We start from the raw sequence: 24482 nt of genomic DNA on the forward strand, positions 1-24482 counted from the left end.
ATTCGGTCGTAGCGTTACGCAAGTCCTGCCGGAGAAGGGCAGCGTCGACCCTGACCTCTCCCACCAAACCCTCCAGGGAGGAGCGGGACGAATTGATGGCCTGCAGGATGGCAGCAAGATCCGTGGTGGGGGCCGGAGCCGCCTCGTCAGTGGGGCCCGCCACCCTCCCGGAGGTCGTAAATTGGTCGATCTTGGTTTGGGTGGCCGCGGGCGGTGGCTTGGCTGCCTTGTCTTTACCCATGGTGATGACAAGCAATTTAGGCACCCCCAGTGCTCCCACGAGGACCGGGGGGGCGAAAGGCAGGAGGAAGGAGATATGGTCTGGGCATCCCGCTTAGTGAGAGGGCCGTTGCCACAAGACCCGCAGGTCATTCCCCAGCAAGCGGCCCGATATGGCAGCCGGTTAGCTCCTGAAGACCCTCAGCAATCCGTCGCCTGCCAATATCCACATCCAAGACAAGGCCTCGTAACTCAAGTCGAGGCCATGGGGCACAAACACCCTGCAGCAACTTCCCCGAACTGGAAAGGCCTCCAAAGCACAGGCGAAGGCGCTCACCCACGCCGCTGACCCCTCTCGGCAGGCCCCTCTCCACCACGGTCTATGTCCAACCTTAGATGGGCTTCAGTTCAGCTCGGACCTCCTCCTCCGGGGGTCCCGAGCGATTCGCCCCCAACACAGCCAAATTCGGAGCCACGAGAGGGGGGGGGGGAGGGAGGCCACACACCTCTTGACCGCCGGCCCGCGGCCCGAACCTCAAAGGCGGCTCCACACCGTCAGAATGACCCCAGCCGGCCACGGAAGACTGGATCTAGCGCCAGCGTTGCAGGCGGGAGGAGGAGGGGAGGGAAGCCGGCCCCCGACCGGCGACACCCGGCCCGAGGGGGGGGGTGTCTCCACCGCTCCCGATACCCACAACAGCTCCGTCAACCCCGCCGTTGTCTCCCCGCCGCCGCACTCACCGCCTGATCCTTTGCACAAATCCGCCCCACAGGGCCAGCTCCACGCCTCCGCAACCTCCACAGGCGAACATCAGCTATGAGCCCCTCAGATTCTCTCTCGGGGGGGCCCGCAACGGCCGCAGTGACGCTTCCTCTTCGCAGCCGGCAGAATCAGGCCTACACTCTTCGTGGGCGCCGCGGGCTTGATTGGCGGCCCGCCCGTGCCACAGTACCGGGAACGCTGCCTCCCCTGTCGGTCCGCTGCCGAGACGCCGGGACAAGCCCCGAGGGGGCAGAGGCCCCTCAAACCCGAGCCCGGGACAGCGGAACAGCTCCGCACTCCGATGCGCTCGGAGGGAACCGGCCAGGGCAGCCCAGGGGCGGATCAGGAAGGATTCGTGGGGTCCGGCGCCTGGAGCTTCATCGCAATGCGGCCATGCTGGTCCGGCGCCACCTAGCGCTCCATTTGAGCCCTTATTTAAACACTATACATTGATCCTATTTCTGAGAGAAAAGGTTCTTTAAAAAAAAACAAATACTGCACAGTTCAAATAGTAATACAGTTACCAGGTTGTAAACTATTCTATGAATATCAGTGAAGCGATAAACCCCTTACAATGCACTCTCCCAAGTATAGGAGTTCTAATGCCTATCACGTGGGACCAACAATTCAGTTTTAATTGGCTGAAGGACTGCTGGCGGTATTACCGTGGCTGGCTTCCATGGTGGACACTTATCTTGTGCAGGTGCAGCCTTCCAGACTGGACGTAGATGGGTGCTTGAGCTCAACATTTACAGCTCCTGGGCCGAATCACCAGTGAGTGTTCATCTTCAGCCGTTCCAGCCTCCCAGAACAGATCAGGGCTTGTACATCCGTAGCCACAATGGTTCACCCGGTGTGTTAGTCCTATAGTTAGGCAGCAGCACATCAATCTCCTAGCACAGGGCATTAATGAGTTGCTCTTCAGTTGAATGTCTTGGTGCAGTTCACTACTGGAACCATTCAGGGAAACTCTGAGTCCCCTCACGTCAAGGGTTGACTCCTGGCTTTGTCAGTCTGGTAGTCCACTTCTTCTGAGTTTTTCTCATGCCAGGAACAATCTGGGATTCCCCTCCTGGACAGTTTTTCCTCCTGCAGGGGGGGGACACTTTCCTTCTCTCCCTCCCTCTCTGAGAAGGCAAGCAGGCAGGCAAGCCTCTAGGTACTTCTAATTACTAGGCATACCATAAGCTCTTGGTTACCCAGCAACCTTTTTGAGTTCTCCTCAGTAGTTTAGAGAGCAGTTTTTTAATTGATCATGAAGAACAAAGTGGGGTGGTTTAGTCCCGCTGACAAGTGTCAAGGCAGATTCTGCCTGATGAGAGACTTACTGGTAAAGGTAACACCGGGGAAAGGTATAGCAGGTAGACCCCCGTGTTACAATGAAACTTCAGAGCAGTTGCCACAGATCGCTCTGGTAAAACAATCTAGAACTGAATTGTTTTGATCAACACCTGTGGAGACAGCAGTGTTAGAATGTTGGAGAGGTCAACCCGGATTGCAATCCAGGCTACATAAGGTATACATCTGGACCGCGGCACTCTGCAAATAAACCACCAAACCCACAGACCTTTGCCAGCGACAATGAGACAGCAACAGGGGGAGGAGACAGGTTAAAAAGGAGGTGGGATTAGGAACAGCTCCTATGGCTGATTGTCTAGTCAAAATCCTACGGATGTTCTTCTACCTGGTATTTCACCATTAGGGACTTGGGAGCTTTTTGGCCCTCTCAGATCCTCTTTGAACTCTACCCTATATAAAGGAGAGAGAAAGAGATGGAATACTGGAGAACATTCTGGCTACATACCAGAGATGTCCACTCCTCTTCTTTCTTTCCAGTTGGAATCACCAAGGGAATAAAACGAGATTATGTGGAAGGGGGTGATTGAGCATTCAAGCCACACCCCAGAGAGGACCTTTGCCTCTTCTTTCTTCTGCAACAAGGAACAATATCCTAATGAAGGCTAAGGAAGGAGCTGGAAGTGTCAACTAATTCTTATCCTATGGTCAGCTCATGCATGATGTTTCTTTACTAGCAAAGAAATGGACCGATAACTAAATGAACTGAATGCCATTGAGATATTAAGGAATATTCCCAGTAAATAAGAGAAAGACATTTGAGCATCAAAAACACAGAACAAAGGAAGCTGAGAGAGATATTGTATTATTGACATTTTTATTATTGTAGGAAATGTGACACTGTGAATAAACAGAGGCTTTTTATTGCCTCCTTTCTTGTGACCCACGTATCAATCATTCTACAGTCATGCTCTCTGCACTGGGTAGGGGTAGGGGTTGTTCTCCTTCAAATGTCATTTTCTGCTGTAGCCAGACACAGCCGTTGTGCAAGGTGATGTCTCTCACTTCAAGTAGCAATGGTGCTGCATTCAAACAGGAGTATCCAAAACAAGGGTACAATGAAATGTGAGATCTCTGCACCTGGCAGTCATCAGCCTTCTTGAAGCGGTCATCAGGCGCAGACACAAGGGAAGGCCCTACTTAGAAACTTCCCCACCTTTAACAACAGAACCTGATGAACTACCCCTCACCCCTACCATCTATCAAATGTCATTGCCCAGGAAAAACTGATCAGCAGCTCTTTGCTAACAAGTATCTCATTGAATTTCTACAGGTAGCCCTTTCTCCATCCCCCCCTCACGTTTGTGCCTGGCTCTCTACCACCAAGCCACAGGAATTAAATCAAAGCAATTCCACTCTCTTGGGACATCCAAAATGCATTCCAATGGTCTCAGCACTTTCACCTCACCCAGAGTCTTATTCCTTCACACGTGCTACACGTTCACCGCACATACATGTATCAGATACACACATGATATGTTAGCACAAAGGTCTGGGAGTCACACAGACTACCAGTCCTGATATGCAGAGCCTCTTTGCTGACCTTCCAAATATTTATGCCGCATACCTTGCTCCACCACCCGCCAAGTTGTCCTGTTTTGCAGAGCACTCATCTACTGTGGACGCTACTACTGCTGGCCTTGGTTATCAGTGTTATCAAACCTGGCAATTAGAGCACTTTCATATTCAGAGTCCCTGTGTGGGCCCACGGACTCCATCTCTCTGCAGCTCCCTGACCCTCCTTCTGCTCATCAGAGCCTTCAGAGACATAGCCTTTGAACCTCCTTTGTTCACTGACCTTTTTGCTGACTGCATCCCTCTGAAATTCTCAAACCCTTTCTACCATCTTTCACAGACCGCAATCCTTTCCACTCATCCACCGCAATCCTTTTCACACATCCACCTTTATACCCCTCTGCCAAATTTCCATGCCTCTGCTCTCTGATCTACCCTCAGACTACTGTGCCAGCATCATAGTTTTATTCACTTTGCATCCTATGATTTTTCAGCAAATACCATCAGTTTTATAAGTATTCTGAAAAAGGTTTGGGTTTCTAGGGGTGACAACAAAAAGAAGTAGGAATAAGAAACATTTACAAAGGGGCTATTTTAATTCATTTGGCTAGAATCACATATGTATCTTCCTGCTCCAAGTCTTATTCCTTCTCCTCCTGTTCCTTTTGTGCTTTCTAGTGTTGGTCCTTCTCCTGGTCCTGTTCCAAGTTCTCATTTTATGTGTTTTTTAGTCCTCCTGGTTCTTGGTCCTGGACCCATAGCCCCAGTCACAATGGTACTGGATTCCCGAATCTGGTGCTACTGATTCTAGTCCTTCCTGGCCCTGCTCTTCCTGGCCCTGCTCCTTCATGGCACTTCCTAGTCCTGGCCCTTTGCTACATGTCCTTCCTGGATCCCCTAGACCTGGTCCTACTAATCCACACTCCTCTTGCTTTTCTGTTGAGTCATTCTCCACTTGGCCTTCTGATCCTGTTCCTCCTGGGTCTAGCACTTTTAGTCCTCCCGGTTTTGATCATCTTGACACTCATGGCCCTAATCCTTGTCCTGCTGGTCCATCTGGAACAGTGTTAGCTGGTCCTAGTTCTCCTTAGGAGGTCCTCTTGAGGTGGGCCTGGTCCCCTTGGTATGGTCCCATTAGTCTTCTTGCTCTGGTTTCCCTGGTTGGCCTGGTCCTCCTAACCCTAAACACCCTGGTCCTGCTAACCCATGTCTTGGTCTTCCTGTTCTACATGGTACTTCATGTCCTGGTTCCCTTAGTTCTGCCCCCTTGGTCTTCCTAACCTGGTTCCTGCTTCTCTGGATCCTTCTAGTCCATCTAATCAGGTTACTGGTCTTCATGGCCCTAGTCCACCTGCTCCTGATCTTATTAGTTCTCCTGGTCCTCCTCCATTTGGCAGTGACACTCCTTACCCTATCCCTCCACATCCTCCTGCTTCTTGTCATCCTGTTTCTGCACTAACTCAGACTCTTAGTCCTGACCCTCCTTGTTCTGGTCATCTTTTTCCTAGTAATCCAGCTTCGTCATCCTAGGTCTTGACATCTTGGCTCCCCTTGCGCTGGTCCTCCATTTCATCCATATCTTGAAACTCCGTGTCCTGGTATCTCTAGTCTTCAATCTCATGGGCCTCTGTGCCTTTATCTGCGTGGTCCCCATGGTTGTGGTTCCACTGGGCCTCCTTAGCCTGGTCCTCATAGTGCTTGTCCTTCTTGCTTTGGTTATCTTTGCACCTGCTCCTGATTCTCCAGATACTGTTCTCCAATTCTTTCTCACTCTGAGTCTGGTCTGCCTAGCACTAGTCTTCCTATTCCTGATCCTCACAAAACTTTTTCTCTTTCTGATTTTGTGCCCACTGGACTTGATCATTCTGCTGTTGGTTCTCCATGTTGGATTCCTTATATGCCTAGTCCTCTTGGTCCTGATCTTCCTGGTCATCCTGCTCCTTCCAGGCCCGCTTCTCCTAGCTCTTCTTGTTCTTTCCTGGTCCTCTTGACCTTGGTCCACTTGACCTAGTCTTTCTAATCCCCCTCACCCTGTTCATCCGAATCCTGGTGCACCAGCTCCAGCTCCTGGTCCTGCTTGTCCCTTGATCCACTTCGCCTCTTGTGTCCTGGTTTCCTTAGGCCTGGCCCTCCTATTCCCTGTTCTCCAGGTTTGAATTGTCTTAGCCCTCTTTGCCCTGCTCCTTGACTTGTGGTTCTTCTGGCACTGCACCCACTGGTCCAAGCCCTCTTGGTCCTGGTCCTCTTTGTATGGTTCCTTTTGAGCCTAGATATTTTGGTCCTGGTCTGCCTGCCCATCTAGGGGTGTGCCATTGGTCTCAGTGGCTCTAGTTGTCCTGGTTTCCCTGATCTTCCTTACCTTGGTCCTGCTTCCCGCACACTCTGGCCTTTCTGCTCTATTTGGTACTCTGGATTTTAGTACTGAGGTCCTGGATGCTCTGGTCCTAGTCCTCTTGCTCTCCTTGAAGTGCCCCCTCATCTTTCTTGCTTATTGTGGCTTATTGTCTTACTGATAATAGTCCCCATGCTCTTGATCTTCCTAGTCTTCTTAGATATGGGCCTGGCCCTCCTGGCCCTGATCCTCTTGCCCCTTGACCTTGTTGTTCTTCACCAAGCATATTTATTTTTCCTCCTTATTCTCTTATTATGATCCTCCTTGGCTATCATGTTCCTTATTCTCCGGGGAACAACCTTTACAACGCAACTTTTACAACGCACTACCTTTACAACGCATTTTTTACAACGCATAACCCATTACAACGCATGACATTACAACGCATGACACTACAACGCATTTTTAAAAACTACCTTTACAACGCATTCCATTACAACGCATACTACCATTACAACGCATACCATTACAACGCATAATATTACACTACACTATCCAACACTTACCCTACTGTTGCACCCCCTGGAGTTAGAATAGTAATTTTTACCCCTATACTATCCAACACTTACCCTACTGTTGCACCCCCTGGAGTTAGAAAAGTAATTTTTACCCCTATTCTATCCAACACTTACCCTACTGTTGCACCCCCTGGAGTTAGAATAGTAATTTTTACCCCTATACTATCCAACACTTACCCTACTGTTGCACCCCCTGGAGTTAGAATAGTAATTTTTACCCCTATACTATCCAACACTTACCCTACTGATGCACCCCCTGGAGTTAGAATAGTAATTTTTACCCCTATACTATCCAACACTTACCCCACTGTTGCACCCCCTGGACTTAGAATAGTAATTTTTACCCCTATACTATCCAACACTTACCATACTGTTGCACCCCCTGGAGTTAGAATAGTAATTTTTACCCCTATACTATCCAACACTTACCCTACTGTTGCACCCCCTGGAGTTAGAAAAGTAACTTTTACCCCTATACTATCTAATACTTACCTTAAATGCAATTTAATATTATGCGTTGTAATGGTATGCGTTGTAAAGGTAATGCGTTGTAAAGGTAGTTTTTAAAAATGCGTTGTAGTGTCATGCGTTGTAATGTCATGCGTTGTAATGGATTATGCGTTGTAGAAAATGCGTTGTAAGTGCATGCGTTGTAAAAGTGTGCGTTGTAACGTCATACATCCTTATTCTCCTGTCCATCCTGTCCCTAGCACTCTGGCCTCAACCTCCTGGTTTTGGTCATCCGGGCCCTGATCTTCCTTGTCTTGATACTCAATTTTTGCCTTACCCTGGTGTTCCTGATCCTAATATGCAAGGTCCTGGTTCTCTTTGCCCTGCTCTTCTTGGATCCCAAGGTCCTGGCCCCACTGGTTCTCTGATCTTGGTTCTCTCTGAGCTTATCCTTCTGACTCTAGTTGTCTTGATCCCTTGTATCAACCCCGGTCCTCCAATTCTTGGCTTTCATAGTCCTTCATATAATTCTTGGCTCACTAGACTTGATCGTCCTGGTCCTTATAGTTTTAGTTCTCCTGGACCTGGTCCTCCTAGCCACCCTAGTTCTGGTCTCCTTGGCTCCTGGTTCTTCTTTTTCCTTTCCTCCCGTGCTAGTCATCATAAACCTTGTTTTTTGGCTAGCCTGGCCCTTCCTGTTTACCCCAGTCTTGCCCCTTCCTGGCCTTGTTCCTTTCTGCCCTTCTTTGCCCTGGTCACGCTGTGCTGGTTCTTCTCACCTTCTATGTCCTGATACCTCAGGTTCTAGGTCTACTGTTCTCCTTGGTCTACCTGGTCAAGCGTGTCCTGGCCCTCCTAGTCCTTGTTCTCCTGATTTCTGTTGTCCTGGTCCTCCTGGCTCTGTTCCTTGTCTTGTTGGTCCTCCTGCACCCACTGTTCCTGGCCCTCATGATCCCGGTTCTTCTTGTTCACGTCTTTCTGTGTCTGGTCATTTTGGTTCTGATCCTTTTGGCTGCCCTTGTCCTTCCTGACTATGGTGGGCCTTTTTACATTTGATTCCCCTCAACCTATTCTTCTGACCTCAGATGATTTATCTGATAAACATGATACATCTGGGCCCTGGTCCCCATAGGTCCTGATCTTTGTAGCCCTCTTATCCCTGTTTCCGGTGCCTCTCCTCATGATCTTTTTAGTCCACCTAGTTGTTCTAGCTCTGGTCCTCCTGGTGGCCTTGGCCCTGGTTTCCATGATCTTCTTAGTCCCTATCTGGCTGATCCTGGTCTCCTGCCCATTGCCCTCCTGATCCTGATCTTCTAGACCTTCTCATTGTGGTCCTGCCCCTTCTGGCTCTAGTCCTCTTGCCCTCATGGTCTACAATAACTTGTGTCGGCCCACCACCGATCATCATAGACTTTCATAGTTCTGATGGTACAGGGCTCCCTGGATCTGACCTTCCTAGTCCTGGTCAGTCTATCATCATTACCATGTACTCTTGTTGGTCTTCTGGATCCTGGGTTTCCTGTTTCACAGGCTTCCTGTCCTGGTCCTTTTCATCCTCCTCACCCTAATTCTGGTCCTCTGTCCTACTGGTCCTATTACTTAGTTCCTCCTGTTTACCTGTCCCTAATTCTCCTGTCCACGTCGTACTGTTCTTAGTTCTGGCATTCCTTTGTGTGGTCCTCTGGTGCTGGTCCCACTGGCCTTGGTTTCCCTAGCCCTCCTGGTCCACCAGTCAACTAGCCCCACCCTAGTCCTCTTGGTGGTTTGCTCCTCCTAATAATAGTCCTCCTAGGTCTGGTTTTCCTTGTCCATGTCCCTCTGGCCCTGGCCCTCCTAGTTCCTGTGTTGTGGGTTACCCTGGTCCATGTAGTCATTCTCAAGCTGGTTTAGGGTCCTCCTGAGTTGGACCCTTATGGAACTTCTGATCCTTCTCCCATTGGGCTTGAGGGCCCTTTCTGTTCCTCCTGGTCCTACTAATCTAGGGAGTCCTTGAGCTGCTAGCCCTGGTCGATCCTGATCGCGGCATTCCGGGTCCTGGTCCTTCTGCTTCTAGCCTCTTAGGCCTCCTTGATGTGATCTCTGTGGTACTGTTTTTGATGTTTGTCATATGTGTTGTATATATGGTATTGTAATTTGTTGTATATATATATATATTATCTACTGGCAGTCGCCAGTAGATAGTTATAGTTAGGACCGTGTTTTCATAGGAAATCCGCAACATTCTATTTTGAATAACTTTAGCGCCGATTGACGAATCCTCGCGAAATTCTCAAAATAGGTGGGGCGCTCCGCTCCTTCCCTGAAAGTCGCGGGGGGATTCGTCAAGCGGGGGCTGAGAAATAGGGGGGTCCCAAAACGCGTTTTCCCCATGCATTTTTCCATAGGACCTTTAGTCCGAGCTACAGCCCGAACGGCTGAACAGAATTACTTGAAATTTGGCAGAGAGGTAGCCCTCAGGTCAGGGATGTGCCTTTTGAAGGTCTCGTGTAAATCTGTTCAGTATTTCCTGAGAAAATAGCATTTAAATCAATATATATATCTATAGGCGCGCTCCGAGCGCGTACCGTAAGCTTACCGTACGCGCACGCCGCCGTGCGCGAGCGCGATTCTGATTGGTTGTTAGATCTTAGTAAACATTCGAATCGGTCGAAACCAGGAAGTCTCGGCCGCTATTTTGTCTCTCGCAGTCTGAGGGGGTGAAAAACAGAGGTGGATAACGTGTAAAGGGGGCAGGCTGGACAGTTCCTGACCCCCTAGCCTTGGTCAGGGTGTCCCAGAAGGACCCCCAAGGGCAAAAATGTATTTTAATTTTTTTATGAAAAATCGCGGAGTGCGCGTAGCGTACGCGCACGGTAGAAACGGAAAAATTACGCGAACTACGTAACGTGGGCGCTCAGTGCGTGAAGCGCACCGAGCGCCCACAGCGCGCGCACGGTGCGCGCAGTGCACCGTGCGCGCACGGTACGCGCACGGTGAAAAACCTTAAAATAAATAAATAAATACATAACTTAGCATTTAAAAAACCGTACAAATTCACTGAAAAAACCATAGGTTTCACACACGTTATAGTTAGGAATTAGCATTTAAAAAACCTTGCAAATTCACTTCAAAAACCATAGGTTTCACACATGTTATAGTTAGCTGGGCATTTCACTCGTGAAAAACCAATGAAATTCCCCCGTTATAGTTAGTGCAGGCAACTATAACTCACGCGACCGCAATCCTCTGCTGATGACGTCAGATATTACATCACTGATGACATATGTGTTTTTCTGAAAAAAAAATATTTGTAATATATGTATAGCTAACAATTAATGGAAGACGACATGGGTAAATAAGTGTCTAAATACAGTATTAGCATCAACAGAGGATTGCGGTCGCGTGAGTTATAGTTGCCTGCACTAACTATAACGGGGGAATTTCATTGGTTTTTCACGAGTGAAATGCCCAGCTAACTATAACATGTGTGAAACCTATGGTTTTTGAAGTGAATTTGCAAGGTTTTTTAAATGCTAATTCCTAATTATAACGTGTGTGAAACCTATGGTTTTTTCAGTAAATATATATATATATATATATATATATATATATATATATATATGTTTATGTTTATATATTTATGGTTATTATATAGGTGTTTTTATGTATTATACTTGCAACCTTGAAGAAGTTCCTTAGAACGAAATGCGTTGGCTGTGATTATTTTGTGTGTGCGGCCACAGCGCACAGAGCCCCCACCCCACAAGCAGTTCGGCGGAAACAGTGGCATTCGTTTGGACTCACCTCATAGACTGGGGATACCGCCGAACCACCGCATCAGCAGCTGTAACCTGCTATTTACTTAGACCGTGACTTCACGAGGGAGCATCACACACTGAGGAGATGCTCCAAGGATTTGGCTGTAATTCGCGGGGGGTGAACGTTCCAGACCAGCCGCTTGTGTCCACAAAGATCGAGGGGCAAGGTGAGAGGAGGCAGTCCCCGCCCACTTGGGGAGTACTTACGTTGGTGACTGCCTCACGGAAACTCGGAGTGCCGAGCTTTCAAGACGCTCCCTAGTGCCTGCCAGAGGGTTTCACCCAATCGTAGCGAGGCCAGCTGGATTTAAAGGTGGACATATGCAAGCAGTTCTAAATCCTTTGGCATTTGAAAAAGTCAGTAGACGAAACGCGTCATGCCTGGAAATGCTGAATAAAGCGCGCCCTGACCTGTTGAACTTGTGTGGCTCGTTCTTTTCTCTTGAAGGGAACTTGGTTTGTATTTTGTGTGTGCGGCCACAGCGCACAGAGCCCCACCCCACAAGCAGTTCGGCGGAAACAGTGGCATTCGTTTGGACTGGGGATACCGCCGAACCACCGCATCAGCAGCTGTAACCTGCTATTTACTTAGACCGTGACTTCACGAGGGAGCATCACACACTGAGGAGATGCTCCAAGGATTTGGCTGTAATTCGCGGGGGTGAACGTTCCAGACCAGCCGCTTGTGTCCACAAAGATCGAGGGGCAAGGTGAGAGGAGGCAGTCCCCGCCCACTTGGGGAGTACTTACGTTGGTGACTGCCTCACGGAAACTCGGAGTGCCGAGCTTTCAAGACGCTCCCTAGTGCCTGCCAGAGGGTTTCACCCAATCGTAGCGAGGCCAGCTGGATTTAAAGGTGGACATATGCAAGCAGTTCTAAATCCTTTGGCATTTGAAAAAGTCAGTAGACGAAACGCGTCATGCCTGGAAATGCTGAATAAAGCGCGCCCTGACCTGTTGAACTTGTGTGGCTCGTTCTTTTCTCTTGAAGGGAACTTGTTTTGTATATATATATATATATATGTTTATGTTTATATATTTATGGTTATTATATAGGTGTTTTTATGTATTATACTTGCAACCTTGAAGAAGTTCCTTAGAACGCGTTGGCTGTGATTATTTTTCTGCTAAAGAAGTAAACCTTTGGAACTTAATAAAGAAGAAATACAAATCTTCATTGATTATATTGAAATTTTTGTCTTATATTTTGGGTGCACCGTTATGTTTATTATTATGTGTATTTCTGCTTTGCAGAAGTACTAGTAGCAGCTGGTTCTGCATAGAGTGTGCGCCAAATTGGTAAATAGGGATGGTCTTGGACGTGCGATTTACATTATCTAGCTGGTATGTTAGTTGTTTGACTCAAATTTACATGTGTACACTGATATGATGCTATTGCCTTTGAAAGAAAGTTTGATATGACCTTTTAAAGTGCATTTTTCTGGAATATTTTAAATAGGCCTCAAGTAGGCCTGGTTACCATCTTGCTCAAAATGGATGTCTCATTTTTTTGCGCTCTGTTTATTGTTTCTGATACACATATTCAAGCAAGTCATGTTTGTATACTTCCGAATTATGCTGTTCTCGAAGAAGACTCTCTAGCATGGGGTCAGTAATGTAACTTTTCTTCAGGTTTCTTCCACCTGCCCACAGCTTTGCATTCTTTCACAATGGTTCACTGTTCTCTTGTAAATAGTTTGTTCTGACATCTCCGGATGACATTAGCATGGAGGGGGCTGAATCAATATTAATGTATTTGGATAGTGGTTGGGTGGTAAGTCTGTATGGCACTCTTTAATCCAATGTTCTGATTTTTTAAAATTGTTTTTCTTTTGCTCACACTATGATGAATCTGCCCTTTCGTTGTTAGTCTGTGCGAAGAGCTCCTATATAAACCCTCGAATTTGGGGGTGAACCAGATGACTTTCTGATGCTACTAGGGATGCTGTCAATCAATTTCTTACTGATTATGCTGCTCGCTTGGGACTTAAACCATTTTTGATTTTGCCTACTTCCTGTATTGTCCTATTACTGAGAGCCTTCATGGCAATGACTTTATGCACCTGGACTTATAATTTCTGCACCATGCCTTTAACATTTTTGTAATACATCTTTATACATTTTCGAATTCTGCCAGTGAACACACCTATTGCGTCAATCCTTTCTTATTTGACTCTGTTGATATGCTGGTTTGTACCTTATTTTGGGACACATTGACACACGAAATTGAGGTTTAATGTCCTCCCCATCCACCCACCCGTGTTCGGGCTAATAAGGTGCCATTTGAGGTCTAACATTTTAAGGGCCACACATGCACCAGACACATTAGGCGATAACTGGCCGCCCTATATTTCACATAAAATGGCCCTTTGTCAGCACACAAGCAAAAAAAAGATTTATGGTAGTGTTACTATAGGCTTACTCGATTTTCATTTATTGAATAATGTAAGCGAAATGTGCAATATTAAGAGTTAAAGATAAAGGGGAGAGGGACACCTCTACTTAGTACACCTGTAACGGATAGTAGGGGCCAGAAACATTGACATTCTGTATATACCCTCTCCTGAGCTAGATTAGAGAGAGGGGTGCAATGTTATCCCACTTCTGATCTGTGGAGAACTATATAAAGAAAATGCCATTTGGCAAACTGGAGGGCATTTTTCACATCTGGCTTAGCAATCTCGGCCAGCATCCAAGGGGTTGACATTTTCTGTTATTTAAAATCGCAGGTTCAGGTTATGCCGAGTCAGTCTTCAAGCCAGCCAGATTCATGGAATGGAGCTATAGTTATGTACACATTTGACTCAAAGTATAATGTTACTGTTAAATATGAAAATGAGTGTATTAGTTGATGCGAATGATGAAGGGCTTTTTGCAATGGAATGTAGAACTCTCCACGAGCATCAGATTATGGCATCTGTAGAGCGCTGCTGGTCACCCGCGAGGGTATCCAGGCGCTGAAAGATTAGATTCCTTGGACAAATTCCAGACTACTGATGTCAGCTGTAGAGCTCTAATGTGGGCAGCTGCAGAGGAAGCTCTGTCAGCTGGGGAGGCTTTTTGATCTTCAAGAAACTCATCCAAGAGAATCCTTCAATCCTTTGTGTATGGAGACATCTTTACAGTAAGGAGTGTTCAGGACTTCTGACTTTTGGCACTTTCTTGTATGTCGTATGTTAACACACGTCTTCCAGGTCCCATCGAACCACATACTGGGCTCTCTTTGCACAGGTGTGTGTAATTAGTGAAATGCTTGCTTTTAATGAATTTATACATGTGGTCCAGGGCTTTATTTCACATGCACTGGATAGTAATAGACAATTACCACACAGTATCGAGGGTGTGAGATTGACTGGTTTATTTAAGGAATAGATCAGTTAGATGCGTTTCTTATAGTTACAAGAAACTATAGGGGGGGGGGGGGGGTTACTCATTCACAAAGTGATTTGATTGGCAGGTGTGAAGGAAAATCCCAAAAGGTAGAATATGAATCTCTAAATTCATGACCTAATTTCCCAATAGAACCCCCCTCTGGTCTGTAGATGGTTCTGACCCTTCCTGTGGAGAGTTGGGGTAGCCCTTTCATTTATTAACTCTTACTGCGCCCCGACTCTCAAATGGTGAAATATTATTGATACCTGTGCCCCCTCCCCTCCAAACTCTGGATTTTGTCAGATGATAACTGTGTCGAGCCCTGGACTGCTGTCTGCTGGTCCCTGCTGGACACTGTTTCCGCTGCTGTCTGGCCTCCTGCCATCGAGGTAACTAGATCCCGCCAGCCCACCATGGACACGTCCGACCAGCGCTTGATTCACCGCTGTCACCGGGGGTTATTCCTGGGCGATGGGATTCTTAAAGAGCCAGCTACACAGGAGTTAGTGACCTATAGAACCAGCAATGACAAAGCCAATTGTTACAGCTTTTGTGCAGGGAAAAGGTTTTCTGAGGCTTTGTGCAGCAGTTATGTCTTAGTGCATGGTGTAGACCAACCACTAGCCTGGTGAAGCACCTTCTCTACCAGTCTAAAGGGGCGTTTGGGACAGATTAAATCCGGTAACATGGAATACTCGCCTAGACCACTACAACAGTTTTAGCCCAGAATATGAGTTAGGGGGAGTGGGACCAGCTGATGGTGCCTGCGTGCTCTCTCACCAGAATTATCCTGGTGCAGGATCATGATGCCTATTTCACCAGCCGGAAAATCTAGCTGGTAAAATTTCACAAGATTTGTCTGCAAGTTCAACCCATGGCAATGTGTGAACACAGAAGGCTCCCCTGCCAATAGACAGCCCCATTACCCACAGCCATCCACAACCATCCACCCCACCTTGCACTGGCACACACACTCAGATTTACCACAAGCTAAGAGCAGGTGAGAAATAAGAGAGTGTTAATCTCCACAGAAATTAGAATTCCCTGGGGAATTTAATCTGTAAAAACTGGGTCCACGTGGGTATTTCCCATTCCGTGAAGGTGAACTCATAATAGTTTACACTGAGTGAAAATGGATGGCTCAAAGATCCCCCAGTCTTTGCTGCACTAATCACGACCTGAACAATTAGTTGACATTCTTTATGACACTCATTTATATAACTAGTATTGTGGGCTCACGTCAAACTTGCGCTGCTTTCTCAACAACTTTGCAGCTTACCCCTTCAACTGTCCATCTGAATCAACTCCCTTTCTTAAAACCACAGCTAAGGACAGTGGCGGCCACTGCAAAACTAAAGTGGGGGGGATGGGGGATTAGGGATTTTTTTTTTTTTTTAAATGTATGTGTCCTTTCGCCGACCCTGACGCTGCCGGCTGCCTTGGTGATTCTCTCCTTCCGGCAGTCACTGTGACACAAAGCTCTGGTTCCCCACCCAATCCAGATGCTGCTTTCATGCTATGAGAGCAGTGCAGGGATTGGTCTGAGCGGGCTGGTCTGATGCTCGCTCAGGCATAGGGAGCCTGTGGCTTTTCTCCAACCCGGATGTCAACACAGCTGTGTTGGAGAAACCTAAGTGCGCATGTCTGTTTGGCCGGCCTATGACGACCAGCCAAACCGAGATGCTAACTTTACAGTGCCCATCACTCTTCCTCCCTGCCATGGCCCGGCCCAGCACCGCCCAAGACTCCCTGGCTCAGTCAGCGGAAAATAAAAAGATAATATTGTTTTTTTGCTATTTTCTTTTCCGCAGACTGACTCTGACCAGTATAGTGACGCTCCTTGCCATTACGGAGGAGCCACCCCTGGCTAAAGAAGTGAATTTCACTCTCTTCCCTCTATCTGCTAATTTTTCATTTAAAGGTTTCGCTATTGAAACAGATTTTTTTTTTTGTAATCCCACCATGTATGGGCACAGCAATAGTTTTCTATATGCTGTGAAATGTTATTGGTCAAAGGCATAAATGAGGAAATTATCATCGAATCATGGAGATCCTATTTTATTCTTGGACATTTCTCGGTTTGTTGTTCTGCACACTGGTGTTTTTCTTTCCACACTTAGGACCATATGTACTAAACAATGGTCAAAATTTGTGACCAGTATTTTTGCAACCAGTGGAAGTTTGCACACTGACCTATGGACTAACATGTCAGTTTGCAAAATTACGAAACGTAATGTGTCACAGTCCAAGCTACCTCATCAATATTCATGAGGCAGGTCGCAAATTGTGACTCACTATGATTGGATGCTATCACAGGGATGATGGTCTGCTAGGGTCAACAGACCCCCATATCTGTGATCGCATTTCCATAATGTACAGTTTTAAATTCAGAGACTATGTGTTAAACAAATAAGTTCAAAGCTTCACATACTTTTTCTTGGGAGTAAGCAGTAGTCCCATGGACAACTGTCTGGTCCTAAAAACAATGTTGTAAACATATACGAAGGGGAAAGGAACCCTTGGAGATTCCTTCCCGTTTGCGAATGGGTTTTGACTAACTTTAGGCAGTCGGTTAATATTTGCTCACAAAACATTAATAAATTCCATTGCGTATCACTATTTGGAAGGTACGCCCTAAACATGATCCTTCCAAATTGCGATTTGGTATGTACCTGCAAACCCAAATTGCAATTCAGTAACGTGTCGCTAAATCACTAGAAACCAAAAAGCTATTTTGCTGTTGCAATGATTCCGATTCTGCGAACCGAAGCGTTTGCAACAGCAAAATGACTTTGTACATCTGGCCCTTAGTACTTTAAAAGCCTTGCACATTAAATCCCAAGTTACTCCACATCATGCATGCTCCAACTATCTGCACGATGCAGAAACAAACATTGGTCATTTCAGGCAAAAATAGCGATTCTGAAAACACTATTTTTATGGTTTTGGAGTGACCATCATGTTTTTTTCAGTAAAAAGGAATGTATTCATGACTTCCCACCACCTCCCCCCGTACCCTCCCGCGACGGCCCCCGAAAACGTTTATTGTGACCCCCATCTCAAATGGTGAAATCATTTTGATACCTTTGTCCCCTCCCCTCTAAACTCTGGATTTTGTCAGATGATAACTGTGTCGAGCACTGGACTGCTGTCGGCTGGTCCCTGCTGGACACTGTTTCCGCTCCTGTCTGGCCGCCTGCCATCGAGGAAACTAGATCCCGCCAGCCCACCATGGACAAGTCCGACCAGCTCTTGATTCACCGCTGTCACCGGGGGTTATTCCTGGGCGATGGGATTCTTTAAGAGCCAGCTACACAGGAGTCAGTGACCTATAGAACCAGCAATGACAAAGCCAATTGTTTCGGATTTTGTGCAGGGAAAAGGTTTTCTGAGGCTTTGTGCAGCAGTAAATGGTGTAGGTCAAGGGTGAGTGACACATGCTCTACCATCTTAAGAGGGTGTTTCGGACAGATTCATTTTTTGTACAGGCCTTCTTAACCTTCATCACTGGCTCAAAAGTCATTGCAAGACAGTAGGAGAAATGTGTAAATGCTCAAAGATAACTAAGTAGAATACAGCTATGGGATGGTGGGGCGAATAAGCTTGAATCTGAAAGAAAGGAAGATAAATCGTTAAAATGGCAAAGAAAAAATAAGTTAAAGGCAAATGCAATGGGACAGCAAGAAGAAAGGAAAGAAGAATGCAAATAAATAAAGAAGGAAAGTTAAAAGGAAGCAGGGTGGAACGAAGGTACAAAAGAAAGATAGAAGGACAGTAAAAAGGAAAGGAGAGGGAATCAAAAAATAAAGCTTGGAAAGAGGGGTAGCAAGAAGAAACAAGCATTAAAAATGCAATAGGTCTCGCCTTTGATTAAGTTAAAGCCATTTTCTTTGCTATACAATACCATTGGCAAAGCAAATGGCTTTAACTTAATCAAAGGCGAGACCTATTGCATTTTCAATGCTTGTTCTTTTTCTCTGCTGCTTCCCACCTCACTTCCCTGCATTCTGTGTTGTTCTGGCCAGCCCTGCATCAATCCCCAAGTTCTTCTGCTTGCTTCTCCTCCATTGCTTCCCTGGCCCTCTATGATGTGCTTTCACACTTGTTTAAAATGCACTGGTCCAAGATGTACATTTGCCATCATAAAACGTAAAAATGAACAGAACAAGCATTGGCATAGCCAATAGGTCTCGCCTTTGGGACCTTATAAGTGTATAGCCATGCAACAGTTGCATAACTAAACACTTATAAGGTTCCAAAAGCGAGACCTATTGGCTATGCCAATGCTTGTTTTAACTGCTGCAATCTATTGAAGCCTCACGGAGAACATCAAAGCGGCCTTGCGGCCGCGAAAGTGATCGCAATCGCGATCAAACATCAAAGATGCTGCGCGGCCGCGAAAGTGAAAGTAATCGCGGTAAAGCGCGATGCGCGCGCCCGCGCACATGCACTGTAGCTCTAGGCTGGCCTGGTAGCACTTTTTGGAGCCCTCACAAAATGTCTCACCAGACCAGCGCATGCGCTGGGTCAGGCGAGACCTAAAAAGTGGTTGCCGCAGCGTTATAATGCATGTGTGTGCTTGTGTGGTGAAACAAATCCAAAAGCATCTTGGGCTCTAAAAATGTAGGGACCAGTCAGCAGATGTCATCGATGATTGGTTTTACATTAAACTGAATGCGATTTAGGAGCAGTTTCGTAAACATACCAGATCTAGACATGGACACATTTTAGACAGGAACTAAACTGACAGCACCCGAGTTTTAACACCCAAACACTCCACGTGAGAAATTAATGCTTCTCAAATGTGTGAACTTAAGTGTGCGGTTAGGTAGTAATTTACATTTGCGACTGGCTGTCTAAATTCTAATGTGAACTTAACAGAACATCAACGCATGCCGGTAAATGCTGCCCAAGTTCACAACTGAATGAAGCATTTTCGAAACAGAAAGTATTAAAAGGTCATTGGTAAAACTAAAAGACTGAAGGAAAATACAGATAACAATCCATTTATGCGCTCAAAAAGTGCCCTGGATTCAATGGTCATATTCAACAGAACTCAGATGGAAAGAGCTGGTGAAAAAAAACTAAGGTGGCAAGCCACTTCAGATTATAATTTAAGGATAAAATATCCAGAAAATTAAAATATGAATTCGTTTCTATACTCACTCGTTTTTTTCTTTGCATTTCGGCACTTGAGTCATACACTAGCGCAGAGCAAAGGGAACAAAAACAGACAGTTTTCAGAACAGTCAGAAGCTATTATTGCACAGTTTCAAAACGAGGTACACAAACGTTTAGGTTACTGTTCATCAAAACCATCATAGCTTACAGAGACATGCAGCAGGAAGCGAGTAGGCTGGAAAGTCTTCATACACACACACAAATCACAGAGCTCTTACGAAGTTTAAGAGGGGGTAAACTGGGGCGAAGCGGTGCAGCTTCCAACTCAATAATAAAGTACATCAATGTGATCTTCCATTTTGGCTATCACAGATCAGCCTTAAATAATGACAGTTCTCTTCTGCCAGTTCGAAAGTCGATACCAAAAAAGAGAGACAATTGTTGTTTTACAACCATGCACAATGTAAAAAGGTGAACGTCCAAAAAGCTCGATAAAAACAAAAGAGAAAAAGTTCAGAGCACCCGGAGACGTGAACCAGACAGGCCGTGTATAAATCTGAACGCAAGGGTTTAAACAGTGTTCTTGCCACCTGCACCGTACACACAAGGCTCTGAGATAGATCTCTCATAAATAAAAGTACAACGCTCTATGTTTAAGCGATACATATACACTAAAATCAATCCATGGGAAACAAAGTAAATCAGAGTCAAGAAGCTAAATAACAGACTGTAGGTAGTATTGTATAAAGCTATTGGTGGATTTGTATAAATACACAAACACATGCGAGCGTATAACATATAGACACAATTCATATAGGTGAATATACATACACAGAAAGTCTACCGACAATGATGGCTCAAACAGATGTACAGCCTCACTTTCTCTAAATGCATTACTTGCTCGTATAAAAACATATATTGAATCCATTTACACGTAAGACACAGCAAGTGTTAACAAGCGCTGCCCGTCATGGGAGGGACAGAAGATGTGCACATGGGGACTGCCTTTACTAGCGGCAAAAAAAAAGTCCCCAGTGTATCACGCCGCCAGTAAAGCATCCAATCCCCGCGTGCACATCTTCTTTCTCGTTTGTCTCCCGCGTGCACGCTAGAATCGTATCGATTCCAAAAGGACTCTGCATGGCAGAGCAGCGCATGCGCTGCTTTCGCCAGGCCGAGACCCAAAAAGGAAGGAACAAAAATGATAATGAAAAATGGACGGAAAGAAAGAAAGAAAACAGAAAAAAAGGAATACAATTATGGAAAGAAGAGATGAGAAACAGATGCTATTCCAAAATTTTCTTCTTCTGTCAGACCGATGAACTCCTTTTCCTTAGGAATGCCTTGGCACAAGGTTACCAAACACAAATGTAAAAATAAGCGAGCAGTCAATTTGCTTGCGTTATCAGGAATGATTGAATCTGATGTGTTGACTTAAAATTGAGGCTCAGATTTACCGAGGGCTTGCATTGCCTTGCCACTCACACAGAAGGGGGCCCCTGAAACTGGTGGTTGGCAGAGAGAGCAGAGGAATGAAGCTGCAGACAGTATAGTGAAAACACACCCCTCTGACCAAATTTAACTTAGACTGGTGCTAGTACGTCACCGGTAAGGAAACCTCGATCCTACAAACACAACGTCCTCCCAAATGTACTGCATACAAATAGATTAGAAAATACATATATTTTTTATTATTAATATTAGTCAATCCATATAGTACAAAAAGACATAAAAATCGGTGTCAAAGAGGTCAATATCAATTTGCATCATGAGTCACACACACTCATTCTATCTAACTATCACACAACCACATACTCATACATACTCAAACATCCCGACAGATAACAAATCATTGAATAGCAACGACAATATTCAAAAGATACCAAGGGGGTCATTATTATAGCGGGCGGATCGCCACTGCCTGCCAAAATCTCCCGCCCGCATTACTTTTCCCCCCCGACAAATTAGGATGGCAGTGGGGACCCCAGCGGACGGGAAGACCGTCCTCCGGTTTTCTGCCGGTAGGCAATCCGCCTGATTGCCCACCGGGCGGAAAAGCCCAGGAATACAGCCTCATTTTGGAGAAGAGTCGCCATGTGGGCAAACAATGTAGTAGGTCTATAGCAGAGTTTCTGTTGCTTGGAAGCCTCAAGCAAATCACAAACGCTGAATGTACAAGTAAGGGTCCGGAGGGCGTGAAATCCTCATGCCAGAGATGACTGGCATGGGATCCCCTAACCACCAGTCATCTTTGGCATGAGCATTTCACGCCCTCCGGACCCTGACTTGCACATTCAGTGCTTGTCATTTGCTTGAGGCTTCCAAGCAACTGATGAGACTCTGCTATAGACCTACTACATTGTTTGCCCACATGGCGACTCCTCCCCAAAACGAGGCTGTATACATCGGCACGTACTATTGATGATAATCGCCTATCTTACTTTTGTCTCTGAGAATTACCAATGAGTCCGCATCTACCTGCCCTATTATCTATTATATTGGGTCATCCCTGGGTGCTTTCTATTGTTGTGCGAATCCTTGTGCTCAACCCTATGACCAGGGTCTTATGTTAACTATCAGGTTTCTTTCTTCATGAGTCCCACTCTGTTTGGCTTCGTCCCGATGAAGGTGTGACCCAGATCCGGGATAATCCTTTCTCCAAGCGCGCTCCAGTTTCTTACACGATTTACGCAATACGGTCAGAGAGTCATTGTACCATGGACTAGAGTCCGACGTGCGGCCTTTAGACCATTTAGCTGGAATGAGGGAGTCCAGCACTTGGACAATCCAGTTGCAGAAAGATCTATAGAACACGTCTGCATCGTTGTGTGGTCCCGGGGGGTTAGCAGCAAGTATAATTGTTTATGTTATTCTGACATCGCATTTTTTGTTAACATACCTTGGGGAAGACTCTTGGTATCTTTTGAATATTGTTGTTGTTATTCAATGATTTGTTTTCTGTCGGGATGTTTGAGTGTGTATGAGTATGTGGCTGTGTGATAGTTAGATAGAATGTGTGTGTAACTCATGATGCAAATTGATATTGACCTCTTTGACACCGATTTTTGTCTTTTTGTACTATATGGTTTGAATAATAATAATTTAAAAAAAATATATTTTCTAATCTATTTGTATGCAGTACATGGGGGAGGACGTTGTGTTTGTAGGATCGAGTTTTCCTTACCGGTGACGTACTAGCACCAGTCTAAGTTAAATTTGGGCGGAGGGGTGTGTTTTCACTGTACTGTCTGCATCTTGCATTGTCTTGCGTCATGCAAGGTGACACAAGGCAAAGCCAACCCATGAAACAGATTTACTAAGCCACGCAAAGGCACCTTGCATAGCTCTGGGTGGCTTAGCAAATCTAGAGTAAAGCAAGCAAGCGCAAGTCGCCGCCTTGTGTTACTCAGCTTTGGGAAGGATCCATGGGTGGAGAGTGAGCGTTCCCACACATGGACTTTGGCGCATTCCTAAGAATAGTAAACCTGGGACTGTCTTGAAATGGTACACCATCCCAATAGCAGCATAACAAGGAGAAACATGTTTATTTCTCCTCGTTATTTGCTCTTTCTACGTGTGCTGCAGTTTCAGCACTCATAGAAAGAGGAAAATGCCTCTGAGTTTTGCTTTTGTGCAAGAAGATGTCCTTACCTGCTCAAAAACAATCCTGCCTGTAATGCAAGCACTCATTCACAATGACGCATGGGTGCGTGCATTGGCCCTAGGCATCACTCAGTGCTGAGAGAGAGCATGAATGTGTCATATCTTAGTAAATAGGGTGAGTTCCTGCTCTCTCCGTTTGACGCAGCGCAGCAAGTTGTCTTGCGGCTTTGGACCAAATGTTAGTAAATCTGGGCCTGGATCTCTTTTACCTTTGACGTCAGAGCCTCAGGGAATCAAAAAAACACATCTCATACTATATCCGCACCATGATTTACAAAGGAACTCAAAACTACAAAACAGCACTGCCAACAATTAGAAAAGAAATAGAGAGCCACTCTACTTGACTCCGATAAAACGATGGATCGCTCTGTCATTAAATCCTACCATAAAATGATCACATTAGCTGTATTCATTATGTTAACAAGATCGAGTCTGCTAAGAATTCCTTGTAGGAAATGTTCTTGATTGTTAAATCTATGACTTATCCAGTAGCTGGACAACCTGCTATTGTCAATTCACAGAATATCTATGACAATTTAGCTTATTTTTTTCCAAGATAAAATCCTTTTCATTCATGAGTCTTTAGATCTTCATCCTAAGATTGAGGAGTACAATCCTGCTCTTCGTGGCATCTCTCCCATTGATGCTTATAGCTTAATTTGACCCCATCTCGCCTCAAGAAATGATGAACCTGATTAGTAATGGTAAGTCAGAATCCCCTAGTGACCCCTGTCCACCACCCATTCTTAAGATGGGCCATATCATCTGCCCTTCATAAAATTCTTAACACTTCTATAGTTTCAGTTGCCATCCCTGTATGCTGGAAGCAGACACAAGTTACTCCCCTGATAAAGACAAACAATGCTGACCCATCTATTCTAGCCAATTACCGTCCTATATCGCTGCTACCAGCTCTTCCAACAAAAGGTTGAAAAGCATATTAACCCACAGTTATCTCACTACTTAAAAGCGAACATATTTAGGATACTTCTCAATTTTGGGTTTCATGCAATATATAGCACAGAAGCTATGTTATATAGTGTATCCACACACCTGAAATCCATCTTAGACACCAGTGGAACTGCTGCCCTGGTTCTATTAGACCTGTTGGCAGCGTTCAACACCATATCTCATAGTATAGTGGTACAAATACTATCAGATATTAGAGTCAGAGAGATAGCCATCTCTTGGATAAAGAACTTTTTATACAGTCAAACTCAATCCATTCCACTTCCACGTTTTTCTTTAAACCAACTCCACTTCAGCACAGGGCCCCTCAACGATCTTCATTGAGCCCTTATGCTTTTTAATATCTA

The 24482-nt window shown here is 45.7% G+C and overlaps 1 long non-coding RNA gene across 1 annotated transcript in view; it reads right to left on the minus strand.

Annotated features, from left to right (window-relative positions):
• LOC146863872 (uncharacterized) overlaps positions 1-24482 on the minus strand; it is a 92158-nt gene that overhangs the window by 57279 nt on the left and 10397 nt on the right. The window contains exon 3 of the long non-coding RNA XR_014969611.1: positions 19549-19586. This is a non-coding gene — a long non-coding RNA (uncharacterized LOC146863872). The remainder of the gene's footprint in view (positions 1-19548; positions 19587-24482) is intronic.

This window comes from Triturus cristatus, chromosome 2_1, assembly GCF_964204655.1.
Source record: "Triturus cristatus chromosome 2_1, aTriCri1.1, whole genome shotgun sequence".
Taxonomy (NCBI): Eukaryota; Metazoa; Chordata; class Amphibia; order Caudata; family Salamandridae; genus Triturus; species Triturus cristatus.